General features: G+C 47.9%; 1 long non-coding RNA gene across 1 annotated transcript; it reads right to left on the bottom strand.

The window, feature by feature from the left end:
- Positions 1 to 8230: 8230 nt before the first annotated feature.
- Positions 8231 to 13158, bottom strand: LOC122468627. Its single transcript, XR_006293294.1, has 3 exons — positions 12692 to 13158; positions 12419 to 12508; positions 8231 to 9049 (listed from the first exon to the last, which is right to left on the bottom strand). It is a non-coding gene; the product is annotated as an uncharacterized LOC122468627 (long non-coding RNA).
- Positions 13159 to 18085: the final 4927 nt, after the last annotated feature.

The following is an 18085-nucleotide window of genomic DNA, read 5'->3' as shown; positions in this document are numbered from 1 at the left end:
ATTAAGGCCAGTGGGTACAGTCCAACTTGACTTCCTTGAAAGTGGTCATGTCCTGGGATTGGTTAATCTGGTTGGTTTCATCACCAGAGGCATGCCTATCTTGTCCAAATAATGCTTGTGGAGGCCCAGGAAATGGGAATGCATCTTGGAGGACTTAGTGTCTACCTGCACAGTGAACATTTAGGAATTTAACGCCCCCAGAAAAGAAAAGGTTTTTTTTGGGGGGGGGGGAACACACTGACATAAAGAAAGTCAGAGAACACAGTTACTCTATTTAAACTTATATCTACACCTAAACTATTCATACACACACACACACACAAAAGCATAAAACACAGTTTCTGCCTACTGAATCACAATATATTGGTGGGAAGCTGTATCCTTGGTTCCTTATTGTTTCTGTTCTCTTTTCTTACAACATAGAGTACGTAGCTCTCATATGAGACCAGACAATAGCTTACCGTAGCAGGCTGCCTTTGAGCTAAACCTTTGAGATAAACCATTGTGTATCCTCCCCACCCGCACATATTTTAATCCCCTTGAAATGATTGATTTGCCCTTATGACAACTCTCTTCCCAAAAGACAGTTTGTTAAAAGAAAGAAGTGAATATCACCAAGTGCACGAAGTGTTCATGGTTTTCTCTTTGTGTAAGTAATTAGGGACTTGATCTTGGAAACTCTCCATGTGTGGTTCCCAGCTGGGCCCCTGGAGCCTATGAAGAGGGCTGGGATCAGGTGAGCTCAACATTGGCCCCCACCCCCTACAAAAAGAGGGTCTGGTTCAGTCTTGGTCTCTAAAGGAGAAGTCAAAGGAAAGATCTGTATAAGTGTTATGTATGTTAAAGTAATGTGTGTACAGGACTTGCTTTTGGTTTGCAAATCTCCCTAATCTTTCTTGGCTTTTCACACCTCTCATAACCATTGTTTACCTGTAGTTGACCCAAATTGCAATGATTTTTAAAGAAACATTGTATTCTTATTCGACCTTTTGGAAAATTTTCCTGTTACTAAGGATGGGTGATGAGTGGGAAGGATGCTGTTAAGCTTAGTTAAGGTGAATATACGTGTGTGTGTGTGTGTGTGTGTGTGTGACAGACACTAGATGGATTGCCAACTGCTGGAGGGCTGCGATAGCTTTTCATCATTTTGTTCCTCTCTTGCTTCCCCCCCACCCCACCTTCCAGTGCCAACACAATGCCTGCTACCCATCAGGTGCACTATGGGTAAAGAAATAATTCGAGCTCAAGAGGGGCCCCTTAAAACTACTTGGCTGGTCAGTGTATACAATTACAGGATGCTGTTCAATTTTTTATGACAGTCAAGAAATTTAAGGGGAGGGCTTACTGTCAGCCAGTTAGATTTTGAGTAGAAGCATGGAAATTAATGAAAAAAAAATAGGGCCAATCACCACCACGAAATTATATACATGTATATATTTAAGAAGGAAAGAAATGTTTGTTAGTGGCAATATTTTCAGTGCAGAAACAAGATCTTCAGACTGTTTATTTTGTAAATGTTGGGTGGCAGTGGTTGGGCAGATACAGTCCTTCCTGTACTGAGTGGGCCACAGCTTGCCATGTAACTCTACCATGCTTAGAAGAGAGACTGGGAATAAGGCCATTTCTTCAAATGCTGGCCACACAAAATTCTCTCAGAACCTTCCATAAGTTTCAGAATTCCTGTGTTAGTTCTTCTTGTGAGTTATAGAGATGTAACCTGGCTCAGTTCTAGTTTTTAGGACCATTCCAAAAAAATGTTTCTAGCCCCTCTGAGCCATTAAATGTTTACTTCCTATTTGTTGACCATACAAACAGCAAACCTGGTGTCAAGGGCAGATTCTCCTATCCAGGGCTCCAGGGGAGGCTGACTCCTTGGCTAGAGCCTCAGAATGTAACTCACCAGAATTTCTGATGCCTGTAGCAAGTCTAAAATTAAACTCCTGGTGAGGAACCATTTCTATGGGGTCTGGCAACAGTGGGGAACTTGATAACTGTGGAGTGAAGTGTTTGGCCCTGGATGCTTCCTGCCAGCCTCTCCTGTCCTTTACACCTCTGTAGGAATTTTATTCAGAAAATTGCTGTTAGTTTAGAATAGAACACCAAAAAAATTCAGAAGTGACCTGGTGATTCACTATTGAAAACCATTTTTTTTAATTAGTCAATGGCTTCTCCCCCCTCTCTGGGGGCTGAGGAAGTGGTAACCAATTATTCTAGCTCTCTTTGTCAACCTTTGATCTTCTATTTAACATATAGTTTTTATTCATCTCTTAGGTTAACTTTTTTCCCTTTTTAAAGAAAAAGAAAACCTAACAAACTAAATTACGGGTTTTGCCCATGACAATATATAATATGTGTGTCTATGAGTGTGTATATATATATATATATATATATATATATATATATATATATCTATCTATCTATATATATATCTGTACTTTTGCATTCGCCTTTGTTTCTTTTCCTACCCACTCCTTCTAAGTCCCAAAGAGAAGATGCACTGGAGAAGGGTCCGTGCCAACCCCTCCTGACTCGGGGTTCTAGAAGGTTCAAGGGTTGCGTTCCAGGAGATGCGAGAGGCAGTGGTCTCAGGATGTCAGCGGTCCTGATAGAGCATCTCTGATTACTTCCTCTCTTGGGCCATCTTGTAAGCCAGAGGCGGATTCTCATGGGCTTAAATCCATTCCACTCCGGCGAGGGCTTATTAAGGCATCAGAGCGCTGAAGGGAAAAGGGGTGTCCTAATGCCGTGGGGCTGCGGGAAGGGTTCAAAGCTTCTGGGTGACGCTCTGGCCAGAGGGCCAGGCGCTGGACGCGGTCAGCTCTATTCCGGGAGAGTTGGCCTTCTCTCGCCAACCCTTCCGTGGATTTCCTTGGTCTTATCTCAGTATGGTTGAAGCATATCACAAGGAGAGACCTATAACGGCTGCGGAGGACGACGAATTTTTTCAGTTTTGGGGCGATGCTTAAAAGGCTCCTCTTCCCTTTCTGGATTAGCCACGCTGGGGGGGGGGGGGGTGCGGGTAGAAAGTAGCAGTGCTGGGGGCTAGGGAGGACCGGGACAAGGGAGAAGGGTCCCTTTTGGTGCAAGGCAAAGTGACTCGAAGTGAGTAGAACTCGGAACAAAGAGGGCTGGCGGAGGACAAAGTCGGCTCACGACGGTCTCCGATGCACCAGCCTCCAGGCCTGATGAACACAGGGGTGAAAGTCGCAGGTTTCGGCCCAGCCTGAGACTGGAGAGGCTGGGACCAACCACCCTTACACCATGTAGATTGCAGGCTCTGCGGTCGGGCGCACAGCCCACTTGGCGGGCTTCTCCGCAGCTTCGCAGGATAACGTCTACCCGGGCCGAGAACAGCTGCACTTGGGAAGGAAAACTCTTTAAACAAATCATTTTGGTGTCTAATCAATTAGTGTTTGCGCAGTCAAGTACCATAGATTTAACAGAATAATCGTTACTGCCCTTGTCTTTATTTGACCCGCAGACACCTAGAAGATTTAAAAATGAAACGCCGGTGTTCCGGGCTCCCCACCCCTTGCCGGCGCTTCCCTCCACGCTCAGCCGGGCCCCCTCAGGGCCCTTTGTTTTCTCCTGGCCGAGCCTCCCTGTTCCCTCCCTTCCTTCATCTGTTCTTTCCCCTTCATATTTTCCGCTCTTCTTTCTTTTCTTGCCCATCTGGCCCTGTCCACATTGCTAGTCTCGGCTTCCTCGTCCCTTCACTCCCTGACTTGCGCGCGAACCCATCCTCGGAGTATGGGACCCCCTCGTGCTCTGAGCGAGTGCGCCAGCCTTTGGCCCGCGCGCCATTCCGGCGCAGGATTATTAAATCTCTGGGGCCCAGAAATCTGTTCCTCGGACCTTCACCCTCTGACCCTGAAGCTCACTTTCCCGTCTCCACCCGAGCCACCCGAGCCACCCAAGACCACCCGAGCCCCAAGGGTCTTGGGAATGCCCGTTAGCTTCCCCAGAGTTCGGAAAAGACTTTCACCTGGGCGGCGGGGCGTGCGTGCGTCGCAGTGTCTTGCCACAAAAATATGGTGACCCAGGCGCAGGAGGGGCCTTGAGAAGAAAATCTGAGAGCGCAACCTTGGCCTCCAACCCACGAAAGCGGGCCGTGGAGGCAGGGCCTGCGGGGTGGGGGCGGCATCCCTAGGGATTGGGGTGTTTTGTGTGTTGGTGTATGTGTGTGTGTGAGGAAAGGGGGGGTGGAGAGAGAGAGAGAGAGAGAGAGAGAGAGAGAGAGGTGTGAATGTGTCGTTTCTCCGAGTCTTGCTTCTCTGAGCCCGGTTGACGCCCAAGGGTTGGGGGAGGGAGGGGGTTGGGAGGGTCTGCAGGCGGTCATGAATAGCTGCTCGTGTGTCCCTCTCTCCACCTCGTGTGTCTTTTTTTTTCAGGCCTAACCTCTGTGTGTGTGTGTGTGTGTGTGTGTGTGCATGTATTTGTGTAGGCACGCGGGCTGTGCGCCCCGCCCGGCCTCGGGCCACCAAGGCTGGGATGTGGGAGCCCCTAGTCCTGGGTCAAGATTCAGGAGGGTTGTAAGGTTGGTTACCAGGGCCAGGAGGCCTGGAGGCGGGGCTAGGAGGCTGGAAGGAAGATGGGAGGGCGAGATGAGGAATTTTGAGGGACCCGGGTGGCCAAGAGCGCCTCCACCTCTCCTTTTGTCTAATCATCATTTAACCCTTGGAGAGAGGTCAAGCCTGACACACCTGGGTAGTGGATTGGTTAAATATAAGGCTGTAATTCTAAAAAGGGGAGAGGAAGAGGGACCTGGAGTTGTGAAGCCCCCTCCTTCTCCCACACAGCGAGCCCCTGGGGGCCTCGGCTGCCCCAATCTAAGCCTCGGTGGTCTTGAGGTCCCTGGGAGTGCCTTACAGTCACCAGTCTCTGGCACTCACCTGAAAAATTTTGCTCTCAACAATAGATGATTATAATGTACTTGACTAATGCCTGTATTTTCCTGTTTAACATACATTAATCCAAGTAACAAAAAAATCAATATCGCTAACAATATTGCAAACAAATCCTGGTCTCTCTCACACAAAAACTGCTCCCGATTTTCAGTCACTTCTACCCACTTGAATTTTGCTGTTTCTCTTCATCCACTGTAGTTGCTGGCTAACCTGGAATCCAATCCTGGATTTCAATGGCCTTTCTCTAAAAATCCTGATTTTTTTTTTTTTTTTTTTTTGCCTTGGGGTAGAACCTGGAACCCTCAAAGCCCAACCTCTTTCCAGAGGCCCTTTGAGGATTCTGAGTGTACCTCAAACTCCGTCTCTTCTGGTACCAGCAAATGCCTAAAGTCACTGGTCAATAGTTTGGATTTTGTTGTTTGCCTTCCCTAAGAAAACCCCCTATGAGGCAGCCCCCAGACCTCAGAGAACTGGAGACCCCATATTGGACTTTCTGGGCCAATCTGCTTCCACCCTTGCCACTCGCAGCTAATCGCAAACGGTGGTTTTTGCTGGGAGATTTTTATGATCCTTATTACGATTCTTTAAAAAAATTGGTGTTTTCCACCTGGAAGGAACAAACCAGAGGGGCTAGCTAATGAAGGAACTTAGGTTTGCAAAACACTGTAAATAATTCAGCATAGTATTTCAAGGAAAAAAAATAGCTTTCTTAAATCATCCCCGCAATATAAATTGCAGACTTACAGTATGGTCCTGGTAAGTCTAAATTTTTAAAGGAGCAATATTCAAAGAGACATAGATGTCTGTATTAATTATTTATTCGCCAGTGCCTTCCTTCGTTTCTAACTTATTATTAATTAGGCGCCTCTAGTCTTTCGCAGAGCGCTCCACCGAGCCGGTTGCAGCTTTAAATATGAATTAAAAGCAAATCCAAGCTACTGTAATGCGAAAATTATTCCGTGTCTTGCATGGCAGAGATGAATAGCTGCGTGGATCAATACCGTGAAACTCGGCTCCGAACGACAGGGTTATTGATAGCGTATATTAATGATGTTAATGATGGAAAAAGGAAAACAACGGCCCACACGACTTAGAAACTTTTTAGCCGCTGAAACCCCGCAATAAAAATGGGAAGGGGGCAGGAATCGGGCTTAAGTGTAATAAGAAAATTATTTATGAAACCGGATAAATGACTTCAGAGTCTTGATGCATTTGAACCTAACGCTCTGGCTCCTGGCGGCCCCGGCTCCAGCTGGGGAGACCGCGAAAACCCTAAGCCGCGGGGAGCTGGGGAGTGGAGGGCCCTCTGCTCGCCTCTGCAGCCTCCGGTTTGCAGCCCACCTTCCCCCACCCCCGCTAGGAGAGCCCTCTGGGGCGCTGGTCGCAGGCGCTTTTGGAAGTTAGCGGAATGTGTCAGGAGCGAGGCTGGCCTCTGCTGTCCCAGCAGGGACAGTGAAGCGGTCATTGGGGCCCGGAAGCCCGGACTTTGGCCCGATTTCTTCACTGGTCCTGTTGGCACCCGTTCCCATAGAAGCGTCAAATACTTTTGGCTCGGCGGGGGGGAGGGGGGGGGAGCTCACAGGTCTGATTTCCACACTGTCGCCTCCAGTCCATCTGGCTAAGGCTCTCCGTATTCCCCACATGCGAAAGGGTGGCTCATGTCTAAGAAGGGATTAGTTTGGTTGAAGAGAAACTGCTCTAAACAGGGCAGGAAAACTGGGAATGACGCTCACGCAACTCCTCCATGCCTCAAGGGGTTCTTTACCAGGCACGGGGTGTAACTGGGCCTTGGCATCCAGCGCCGGGCAAGCGCAGGATCCTCAGGCTCGGTTTCCTAAGCGTGGGGAGTGGTGTGAGCGCTCAGGTTTGGGACGCATCCTCCAGCAAACCGGCCTGGGCACCTCCCCCCTCTTCCTGGCTGGTCCCAAATATCGACCCACTTTCCCTTTCTCCCTAGCCGAGGGCAGGAACCAGGGAACGAAAGGTTAAATACTGACCCTGGGGGACGGCAGGGAAAGGTCAAAGCCCCAGGGTCACTCTCAGGCCCGAGGTTCCACCCCCACACCCTGCGTGGTGGGGGGGGGGCATAGGGCTACCAGGTCCCCTCCCATAGGCAGCGTCCCAGGCGTTTGCAAGCGGAAGGGGGGGGGGGTGAACCCTCCCTGCTAATTACAAGGGCATCCTTATAAAAGATGCTAGGATAGTAGGTGGGTCCTCCCCTTATGACTCAGTCTGCTTGGTTTTGAGTCTAGTCTTTTGGATTAGAGTAGGAAGTTAGGAGGCTTTTAATTTATGCTTGGGCCAGTCATTTGTTCTTGTTTCAGGAGGGAGTAGGAGCCACCTGGATGGAGCCACAGGAAATGTTCCAGGTCAACTACAGTTTCCTGCAAAGGATGGGGTATTTTTGTATTTTTTAGTTCTTTTAAATTTTGTTTTTCTTCCTTCTTTTCTTTTCTTCCTGTCCTTCACCATCTTTTTCACTTCTTTTTATTTCCCTCCCCCTTCCTTCTATTCTTTCCTCTCCACCTTTCCTTTTTAATTTTCTGCTACCTTCCTTCTTTTCTCCCTCTCCCTTTCTATTCTCATTATTTTTTTCCTCTGAAGCTTTCTTCCCTCATTTCCTTCTTCCTTCTCTTCCTTCTATAGCAGAGAGGCCTGGTCTACTTCTCTGCACCTCAAGACTTTCCTATGAAAGGTGCTCACTGTATTCTGCACAGACATCAAATATTTTTTTTTTTAAAGAAAAGAGGCAAGTGAGCTCCAGAATGCAGAGGGAGCACCCTCTAGGCCCTTTTGCTGTAACAGGTATCCCCTGACACTTTCAGTTGAGTCTTTGCAGTGGCCATGTCCAGCTGGCTCAGTGGCACCCCTTTCCCAGGCTTGGAACTCGACAAACAGGGAGAGTGTGCTCCCTTTGCTAATGCTCCTCCGGGTGCCATCTGGGCCCCTGATATTAGCAAGAATCTTAGGTTGTTGTTTTTACTTTTATTTATTTGGCTATATTTTGAAAAAAAATAAAGTGAATCTCTGAGGCCATAACTCGTAAAACTGCCAGCCGAGAGCCTTAAATCTACCCTAGGGCTCTAGAGGCAGCCCAGTTGAAACCATTATCTAGATAATTAGACAAAAACGAAACTTCCTGCCATCCGGGAAGAGCCACCTCTCACCTATCTGGCTTCAAAGTCCACCATCAACTGCATGTTACAGATAATCGCCCGCTGCGTAGATGCAGCATTATACCCACACAATCTACCAGCAAGCGGCCATTCCTTGGAAAGGAAACACAACAGACACTGCACAAAATCACTTGATTCTGGAAAAAATCAATATCGAAATTAGGTTTATTGTCTGCTTATACGATTAAAAATGACAAAGTGTTGCCTTTTATTCTCATAAAAAGACAGAGGGCTGAACAAAATAATTTACTATGGTGTTCTGCTCATTTCATTTGCCTGGCAAAACCTGGAGGAGGCTGAAAGGGCGTTTGTGAAGCTCAGTGGCGAGGCCAGAGACCCCTTGCTCAGGGATGAGCTCGCCAGCCATCAGAGACATGTGCTGCTGCTGTGTGTGAGGATATTATATTTCCTAACCTTCAGTTTACAGCAGTGCGGGTCTAGCTTCCTCAGTTCTCAGTTCTGCTTCATTCTAAAGATGTGCTGGGCCATCTGTACCTTGCCCCTAATTTCTTTAACTCAAACCCATGTCCCAGGTCTTGTTCCCCTAAATAACTCTAAGGATGACACTGCTTTAGAGGTTGCACAGGTCTGGCAGCGCCAGAGCCTTCCCTCAGTCGTAGCCTCCCAGATCCTCGTCCAGCCACCCCGCATCTTCCATCGCAGTCCTAGTGCGTGTATACATCCGTTGTGCGTATGTGTGTGTGCGGGCGCGTGTGTGCGTGCATGTGCGCGCTCGCTCCTGACCCTCTGCTTGGCCCGCGCTCGCGCCTGACCCTCCGCTTGGCCCGGAACAGGCTCCCTTCCCCCGAAGGTTCGTGGGTTTCCAGAGTCTGGGCTGCAATCAGGAAAATGGGGTTTCGGAAACCTCTGCACTGGATTCTCCAAGTGTGGCCGGCGGTGAGCGCATTCGAGGAATACGAGTGTATTGGGCGTGCGCTGGTTACACCAACGCCGGCGGGTATTTATCTACGTTAAAAACAAAAAGAAAAACCAAAAAAAAAAAAAATCCACCATGTGAATCTCGTCTCAAATTCATTTCCCTCTCCCTTACCTTTCCCCCCAGTAGCCGAGTTAGAATCTACCCTCATCTCTCAGCTTCTGCTCTTCAGTCAGAGACCAGCGTGCCCAGAGCAGGCTCCCACTCGTTCACTGCCTTGTTCTAGAACAAAGTGGCTCCCAACCGCGCACTAGGGTTCATGGAGCGTGGCCTGCGAGAGAGTGTGAATAGCTTCAAGAGCACTTAGCACAATTAGGAAAATAACTACCAAGCCAGGTCCCTTAGAATTCCCCACGCCTTCCGATTTGGAGCTGGTTCTGTTTAATGGGTTGCACAAGCCGCGGATTCATTTGTTAAAGTCGTTAATTGGCTCTCCTTTTGTTCTGGAACCTGGAGGATTTATCTCCTGGAGGTTTCTGAAATGAAACCTAACCTAACCCTCTCTTCTATGGAGTCCCCAGGGACGTGGCTTCTCCAAGGTCGTTTGGCCTCTTCTCCCAGTCGAGGGCTTAAGGTGAAGCCGGCATGGATTGCTTGTTACTTGGAAATCTGACAGGCCCGGCTGGGTGCCGAAACTGGGCTAGCAGCAGTCCAGCCCCACCAGCTTAGCCTTCTTTCGGTATTGGGATCGATGCTGCTCTCTGCCCTGTCTGGCCCATCCAGTGTACTCTCGAGTCAGGCATCTTGCCGGGAGATGCCCAAAGAGAGGAGGTGAAGGCCCTGGGTCCTGACAGGCAGGGCTAGAGGAGGCTGCCTTTGGAAGGAGGAAGGCCGAATGAGGATTGGGGCATTGGGTGGCCTCTGCTGTGTGGTAGCTCCAGCTCCTTCCTGTGTCAAGGCAGATTCATCTACCAGCTTCTCAGGGAACAAACCCGGCAGTCTCCTATCCCTGTCCGTCTCTCCAGCCTCTTTTCCTTACTGGCCTCTGTCTCCAGCCTTGAGAGTCCCAGAGCTGGGGTTTCCAGGTCAAAGGTCAGACCTTCACTCCTTCACTAGGCTTGAGGTTCCACCTGCTTGGCTTCTGGTGTGAGGTGAGTGCAGGATTCGCCTGGCCCATCATTCTCTTTTGGATGCCCATTGCCAACCAAAGAGAGAACAGATGCTGATCTCAGAGCTCCCTCCTCCCCTACTTAGCCCTGTCTGATAAGGTGGGGTCTTGGTGTGTGTGTTTGGGGGGGGGGGCGTTCAGTTTAATTTAGAAAATCATATCCAGACCATAAAGTCACTATCTGGATATTTTAGGAGATTTATTTTTATTTTGGTGAGGGTGGGGAGGTTTAATGATTTCTGTAGGTGTCCAAATTGGACTGGTTTTGAGCACAGGATTGACCACAGGAGCAGGCTTCCTTTGCATCATTGCATCATTTCCTTTGCTCCAACCCTGGTCAGAACTGGAAAGAAGTTGTCACAAGGGATCCAGGAGAGGCAAACGAATACCTAGCCCTCCAAGACGGCAGATCTGTTCCAAAGGGGCCGACCTTTTGCATGAATGGGGGCAAGGTCAGCAGAGTAAAAAGCAGATTTCTATGCATGTTCACGTGGCCCAATGTAATGAACATATCTCCATCAATTCCTGGAGGCAGAGGGCTCAATTTACTTCAGTTTTAGCAGAGGAACGTCCTCAGCCTTAGCTTTGACTGACTATACAGCAGCAGAGTAGTTAGAATTCTCTCTCCAATGAAAGCGATGGTCAATAGAATTCTCGGTATCAAATGAGCAATAATTTGCTGTGGCTACACGCTGGATAATGAAAGATGTTAGCAGGATCAATAAAAAATGAAAACACTTTTACTTACATCTTGAGTTACTGTTTTAAGAGAGGGAGAGGGATGCAACAAACCCAAAGCTAGGTTCAGAGCCTCCTCACACTCCCCTCAGACACACAAAGCTGTCACCATCAGACAGAAGCTTCTTGTAGCTAAGGCCTCTAAGTTACTCCTGTGCTCATAGAAGAGTAGGTTATTTACATCAAATTAACTCCTTAGAAACCTGTAATAATTTAACTATCAGAGTTGTAAAAATTTTACTTTTATTCTACAGCCGGAAATAAATTTTAAATTGTTTTCCACCCAGAACTAAAGGTCACCTAACTATTTGTAGTTTGCCCAAAACAGGAAAGCATCTCAAAGCTGAATTGCCCTTTGAAATGCCTTGAAATAAATGTGCACTTGACCAAGATACCCAGGAGGATGTGTGCTCTTTGGTTGTGCACACACAGGCAAAGGCATAGATTTAATTCTTTTCAATTTGTTACCTATGGACATTAAATCTGCAAACTTCAGACCTTAAACCTATTCTTCCCAGTCTAGTTAATTCCCTCATCTTCTTTCATAATCATTTCGTTTGTTCAATTTGTTTTCAATTTGCACTGGGTTTATTTGTACCTTCCAGTCTGCTTTTTTTACCATTCAATCCCAAACACTCCCTCTACATATCTAGTCTTTAAGAAACCTATTATGAAACAATCAGGAGAGCATTCTATATATTTTTTAAGATACAAAGGTTTAAAAGATGAGAAAAACATCCCGAGTGCTCTGCATAGAACGAGTACAACGAAAAAAACTCATGGATTGACAGCTTCCAGCACCGGAACCAATATAAGCAAAGAACATGGGCAAATATGTGTTCGGCTGCTTCTATGGGTTTAAGAAGCCTACAATTTCTCACAACTTCAAAAAAAGAAAAGAAAGAAAAGAAAGAAAATAAATTTAGCCGCCGCTTTTTGCTCTCTCACCAGATAAGCTGGTTCTGCCATTGAGATAATGGTCAGTGCTGCAAGAATAGTGGCCTGTGATCATCTTTAGCAGGTTTGGGCTGAATTTGGAGAGCCAACCGAGCAACATGGGAGATTCAGAAAGCGGGAAGCTCTCTAGGGATGTGGAGACAAGTTCCAATCGGGGTAATTCCCCACTACCCCCGTATGTGAATTCCGAGGGCTCCAGTTCCACAACGCGCACCAATGCAGGTGCTGTTCTGCATCCTCACGCTGCTTCGCAGGAGAACCGCGCACAAACCGCATACGCGCTCGCGTACCGGCCACCCAGCTGGGCACGCCGGGATATTTACTCCCTGCTTGGGAGTCCTCCTCCCTGCCCTCATTTGCTACTTTAAACTCGCCAGGAGGACCCGTTAGCGGTCGTGGCTGGGAGGGCAGGCGGGAGGGGGGCGCCCCCGCTCGGCACCCAGGCCGTGACGCGGCTTCTGCCCTCCGCCCTCGGCTCCCACCCTGTTTGCGTGGCCACAAGCTCAGCAGTGGACCTGAATGGCAGGGCCCCTGGAGCCCCTGCCCCGGCTTACCCACCCCCCTCCCCCCGCACGCGCTTGTGAGACTGGCTTACCCCGGTGGGCGAGTCGCGGCGCATTAGCGGATTTCATGGCAAGTTGCTTCTGTGACAAGCGATCAGGTTCGCGTTGGAGGATTTGCCCCCCTAAGGAGGGAGGGAAACGAGAGTCAATCTGCATAATTTCAAATGTGAAAGAAACCGGGAAACTGGGGAGTCTAATTTCAGGCACCCTAATTCCCCCCTCCTCAGAACCTATAAGCCGCCCCACCCCGCTCCCGCGTCAATGAACCCTAAGAAAAAATAATCCGCACATGTCGCAGGTGATACCTTTTATTGTGCTCATTTTAAAGACCGGGACGGGTTGGCCCCCTCCATGAAGCCTTTCTCGACAGCTCAGCCCGGGGCAGGTGGGTCAGTCAGGCCGCTCCTGGGCCCGCGGATTCCTGCAGGGTCGCGAGGTGAGGGGTGCGAGAAAGAAAGACCTCGGGCTCCGTGCCAAACGGCCCCCTTTGGCGCGCAGGGTTTGAGCCAGACGCACAAACCCAAATTCCCTCCAGCGCCTTCGGCTCCATCTTTAAATCCAGGCAAAGATCAATTCTCCCTCTCCCTCGCACACACACATTTGCAGCCATAAATAAACAGCTCCCAGCTAAATCAGGAACCGGAGAAGAGAAAGAGAAAAGGAAGAACAGAGAAGGATGAGAACCGGAGCACGGGTCTCGCTTCTCCCAGGAGCCGGGTGGCTCCTTTTGGTCAGGCCACCCTCGCATTTGGGGTTGCAACTTGCATTTGAATAGCTGCCTGGGCTTGTTATGGACCCGGGAAAGCTCTGAAAGGGAATCACTATGCAAATTGTCCCAGTTACAATCGAAAGGTTCGATCTTCAGGAGCTGCCTGACGGAAGTTGATGTCAGCTATCTGTGCATTAGGGTTGCATTACCGCCTTCCCTGGCCTTCTCACCACCCCCTCTCGCGCCTGCCAGAGAGGTTTTTTTTTTTTTCTTTTTTTTTTTTTTTTTTTTTTTTCTTTCTTTCTTTTTTTTTTTTTGCTTATGTGTATATTTTCCCTCAGTAATTAAAAAAAAAAAGCGGCGGCGGGGGGTGGGGGGGCGAAGGCTGAAGGTGGTGGCGTAGCTGGCTCGGGCCTGGGAGGCCCACGGGTGGAGGGAAGGAGGTGTGGCCGCTCTGGTGGGTAGGAGAGGGTGGGGGGAGGGTCATTCTTTTGCAGCAGGTGTTGACGGTGCGTCTGAAATCAAACATTTAGAAACGTTTTTTTAGCGCTTTGCTGGACTAGATGGCGACGAGGGGTGGGGGCGGAGATGTCTGCCTCCGCCCGCCTGCTTGATCCTACAATGCTGGCTACAGATCAATACCCGCTCACTGTAATCCTAGTAATTGTAGGACTCGCAGCTTTTATTTAAAAAAAAAATAATAATAATAAAAGGACACTAGAGCGCGGGCAGAGGGCTGAGGCAGCGTGGCTAGGCGTGGTGCCGCCGGGCGTCTTTCTGGGCTCCTATCTTTTACCTTATTACCCCGAAAGCTCCCCGCAGTGGGATGGTTTTGAGATTCCAGCTCTCAGGTATTAGCCCGGGAGGCGCAGGGACCCTCGGGAACAGCGAGGCTCGAGTGGCTTTCGGCCGGGAACCGCGCTCGCGCGAAGGCACTCCTTGCGGCTTAGGGCAGGCCGCGTGCGGTAGAGCGGTCCGCCCGGAATCCGGCCTCCTTGCGGGCCCTGGAGGGAGGGCCAGGCCTGGAGGTGGGCGTCCTGAGATTGGACAATGGCTTGCTGGCCTTAGGCCACACAGGCTCCCGACCACGAGGCTGCGGGTCCCGAGGATGTTGGAACTTAGGCCTTTCGGCATAGAAGACGCGGTTTTGTCCCGCTTCGGCCGCTTCCAAAGGCCTGAGGCTGGGCCAGGCTTCCAGCTGCCAGGGAAAACGCCCTGCCGTAGGCCTGGCGTGGGTGCTCCACCCGGGAGGCTGGCAGGGGCACTAGGATCCGGCGGTTTCTCCCGCGCGGCCACTGAGGCCTTGGCTTCCACCGGGAGCCAGCCATGGCCCCCTGACCCCGCTGTTCTCCTGCGCCGGGAGTGTTTGCAGGGCGCCTGATGCTTGGGCCGCCCTCCCCTTGCTGGCAGAGTCGGGGCAGGACCGCTGGGGCCTGGGGCCGTAGCCCCCACGCGGCTGGCAGCGCGCAGCTTCTGGAGACCTCGAAGATGACCATCTGTCATTCAATTAAGGTTTCAGGGCAGCTGATGGGGGAGCCAGGGTCAGCGACCTCAGGACAAAACGGCCTGCTGCCTCGCATAGGAGAAGTTCAAATGTTAAATGCAGAACATTGTGCCCTCTCCCAGCCCTGGCCCCCGCCCAGCCGCAGGTCCGGCCGGTGGACAGCAGTGGGGTGAAGGGCAGCGGTCATTAGCACTTAGATTTCAGCTCTGGGCCGGGCTCCTTCTGTTGGGTCATTTTGACCAGAAAACCTTTAACCCTTTCACTCCAGCCCTTTCGGTAGGAAGGCCAGCTTGTCTGAAGGAGGAAAGAAAGAAGATCAGATACCCCCATATATAGAGGGACCAATATTTCTGGTCGCTTCTCCATAGGAGAGGAACCTACAAGATACAAGGAAGACAGTTCCTTATAGCCAAACCAAAACGTGTTCATAAAGTTTTATTTTTTACCTTTTAGTTTTGGGTAAGAAGTGCATTCATTAAGTATGATCATGAAACAAACCACTGGTCCAGTGTGGGAAGAATGGGTTTGTAAAAACTCCAAACTTCCCTCCCATAATTATGTGTATCAAAACGTGTGAATGGTGATGAGTTTCAGCCAGCTACAGACAACCCCATTTAAAGTGCTGGTGATGAAAAGTCTCCATTGCAATCAGCCTCATCTACACTTGAAAGTATGTTGGACAGTTGACCTTTCCCTTTTGGGACTTTCCCATAATAAAATGAGGCAGAAAAAAAATTTTAAACTAATGGGATTCAGAAAATACATTCATTAAGCATTCACAGGCTGTGGGCATTTAGGTGTTAATATTATTGGCTTCCTGACACTAGCCAGAAAGAAAAGCAGCCACATACTTAACTGTTATCAATGGAAGATCCAACTATTCCTCTCAATTATTAACCATGAAGCCTGAAACAACTCTATTAGCAAGATATCATTTCAAGGCTTGGAAAAGTAGGTCCTTTGGTAGGTTTGTTAGTAATGGAGGAAGGACCCAAGGCTTCTGGCTTCCAGCCCCAGTTCTCAACTTTAAACCTTAGTCCCTACTTTTTGGAAGTAACTATCAAGAAATCAATTAATCAATGAGACATGCAGCATTGAAGCACCTTAGCAAATTTTTCATTGGATATCAATGAATAATGCATGGCCCTCCAGTATATTGACTGTGGTAAATGGTCTTTAAGGTAAGGTGCTGCAACAAGTACCTTTAAATAAAATCAAAATAAAAAGTTTACCACAATCATAATAAATTGTTCAGTCATCTTCTTATTGACTCACATAGCATCTTTCTTCAGGGGCATTTGGAGTTATTTTTTTCCCCTTACAAACAGACCAGAACAAATTGATGAATTGAGCTTTCACTATGCTAATTTAGACATTATAAATATTTAATTAACATCCCTAATAGCCAGTCATAGTGGGCCCCGCTCTACTTTACACTGTTCTTAATCTAAAGTAAATGCTTTTCCCATTAATAGCCTGATGCCATATTAGCAGCTTCCTCGGTAAAAGGGCCCCATTTAGTCCAAGAGGAGGGGGGCATTGAGTAGTCTGCATTAGACAGAGGTTTATTCCTGTTTGTAAAGGATCCTGGGAACAGTATCAAGTCTCTACAGATTCCACCTTTCTCAGTTCTTGCTTAAGTGAGACAATCCTAAGAATAGGAACAACCTCTCAATTTCATGTTTCTAGACAAGGTAATCTTTTGAGGTTGTATTATAATAGAAACTTATTTTGGTAAGGCTTACATTAAAAAGTGGATTGTAGATAATGGATGACAATTTTCAAACTGTGGAATGTACTAGTCTTTTCTACAGAGAGGTGCAGTGAAAAGAATTCAAAGTCAAGTCAAATGACATAAGTTCAAATCCTGTGGCACTCACTGGTAGCGGGACCCTTGGGCAGGGGATTTAACCCCTCTGAGCCTCAGTTTTCTCTTTTAATGTGAATATAATTAATGTCTATGCCACAGGGTTACTTTAAAGATTAAATGGGAGAATGTATGTGAAATTGCTTGTCATATAGTAGATAATTAATATTGGGCTAATTAATAAATGACTTCCAAATATTCATTAACCTTTCTGTTCCTTTTATTTATTCTTGTCTTATCTAAAATATCCTGTTATAATCTAACATGATATCTGCAAATGTTTGTCTCATCAATTCTTGGATCTAGTTTCTACAATGTGGAGAGAAAGTGAGGTGTAGAAGAAGCCCTATCCAGCAGGCTGTATAAACCAGATACTAGGATTTTGACTTTCAAAAGCTCTGAGTCATAAACTGATCACTGAAATGTCCTTACACAACAGTCCATATGTGGTTTAGAAAGATTCTAAAAGCAGCCTGATATTTCCCAGGGGGCAGGAATCAGCCAAGAACAGAGAGTTCACAAAGTTAGAAACTCTCTGGGCTGATCTAACTCTGGGATATGAATCTGCAGGTGCTGAACATGGTGGTAAACAGCTGAAGAAAGGAAGAGAAACTTCAGAGAACTTAAACTTAAAACGTTGGAAAGATAAGCTGTCTTATTCTGATAATATTTCTCAAAGAATTTGAGGGAAAAAATGGAATTGACTTATTAGATGCTGCTGGTTGCAGAGACAACAGAAACCCTGAATTATTATTTGCCAGCAGAAAATAGATGCTACTTAATGTAATATAGACATGAATATCGACAAGATATTTATCTAGATATAGTAAATATACTAGTAAAATCATTTAGATTTTTTGTACAAACCAAATTTCCCTTTTTATTTTTGATTAGCAGTGGAAAGACTCAGAAAGATCAATGGGAAAGGGACAAGGGATTGGCTGAGATGACTTCCTAAGTAGCAGAGTAGTAGGAGGTATAGACAAACACAGCAGAGGCTGGCATTGGATAGCTCACTCTCTCTTCCTTGTGCTGCTTTTCCACTCTCTTGCTCTCAGTCTCTTCTTCTATCATTTTTTCTTTCTACTGTGTGAAGATTTATTAAATAGAAAGGGAAACATTTTTGCATGTCCCTTCCCATCCCCCAACATTTTATTTTGAGATACCCATGGGAAATGTTTTTGACTTCCAGAGGTGTGTCCCAGAGTGTTAGTTCCCAAGGACACCATTACTTCTAGGAGAATGCTTGGTGTGGGCTTAGAGAACTCTCATTATCCACTTCTTGGGCCTCCTGAGTGAGGGCAATGGACCTGTTGGCGGTAAGCTATGGTGAGTTGTCCCTGAAGCTCTGTGGAACAGTGGAAAGTGATTGGTGGTGTGGAATACATAATATTTGCTTAGCCATCCACTGCCCAGTGAGTGCCAGGCAACTTGCCGGGCATGGGAGTTCAGAGGCAACACAAAGTCGTTCTTGTTCCTAATCTGAGGGAAGTGACAGATATTTAGATGCTATTTCAGAGATCTGAAGAAAGCTGTAAGAGTAGAGGATGGGTAGCTACCTTGGGCAGGGAGTTTGTCACTAAAGGCTTCACTCAAGGAAGCAAACCCTCAAGCTTAGG

The sequence above is a fragment of the Prionailurus bengalensis genome, chromosome B3 (assembly GCF_016509475.1).
Source record: "Prionailurus bengalensis isolate Pbe53 chromosome B3, Fcat_Pben_1.1_paternal_pri, whole genome shotgun sequence".
NCBI classification, from domain to species: domain Eukaryota; kingdom Metazoa; phylum Chordata; class Mammalia; order Carnivora; family Felidae; genus Prionailurus; species Prionailurus bengalensis.
This window is presented reverse-complemented; position numbering and strand designations above follow the sequence as displayed.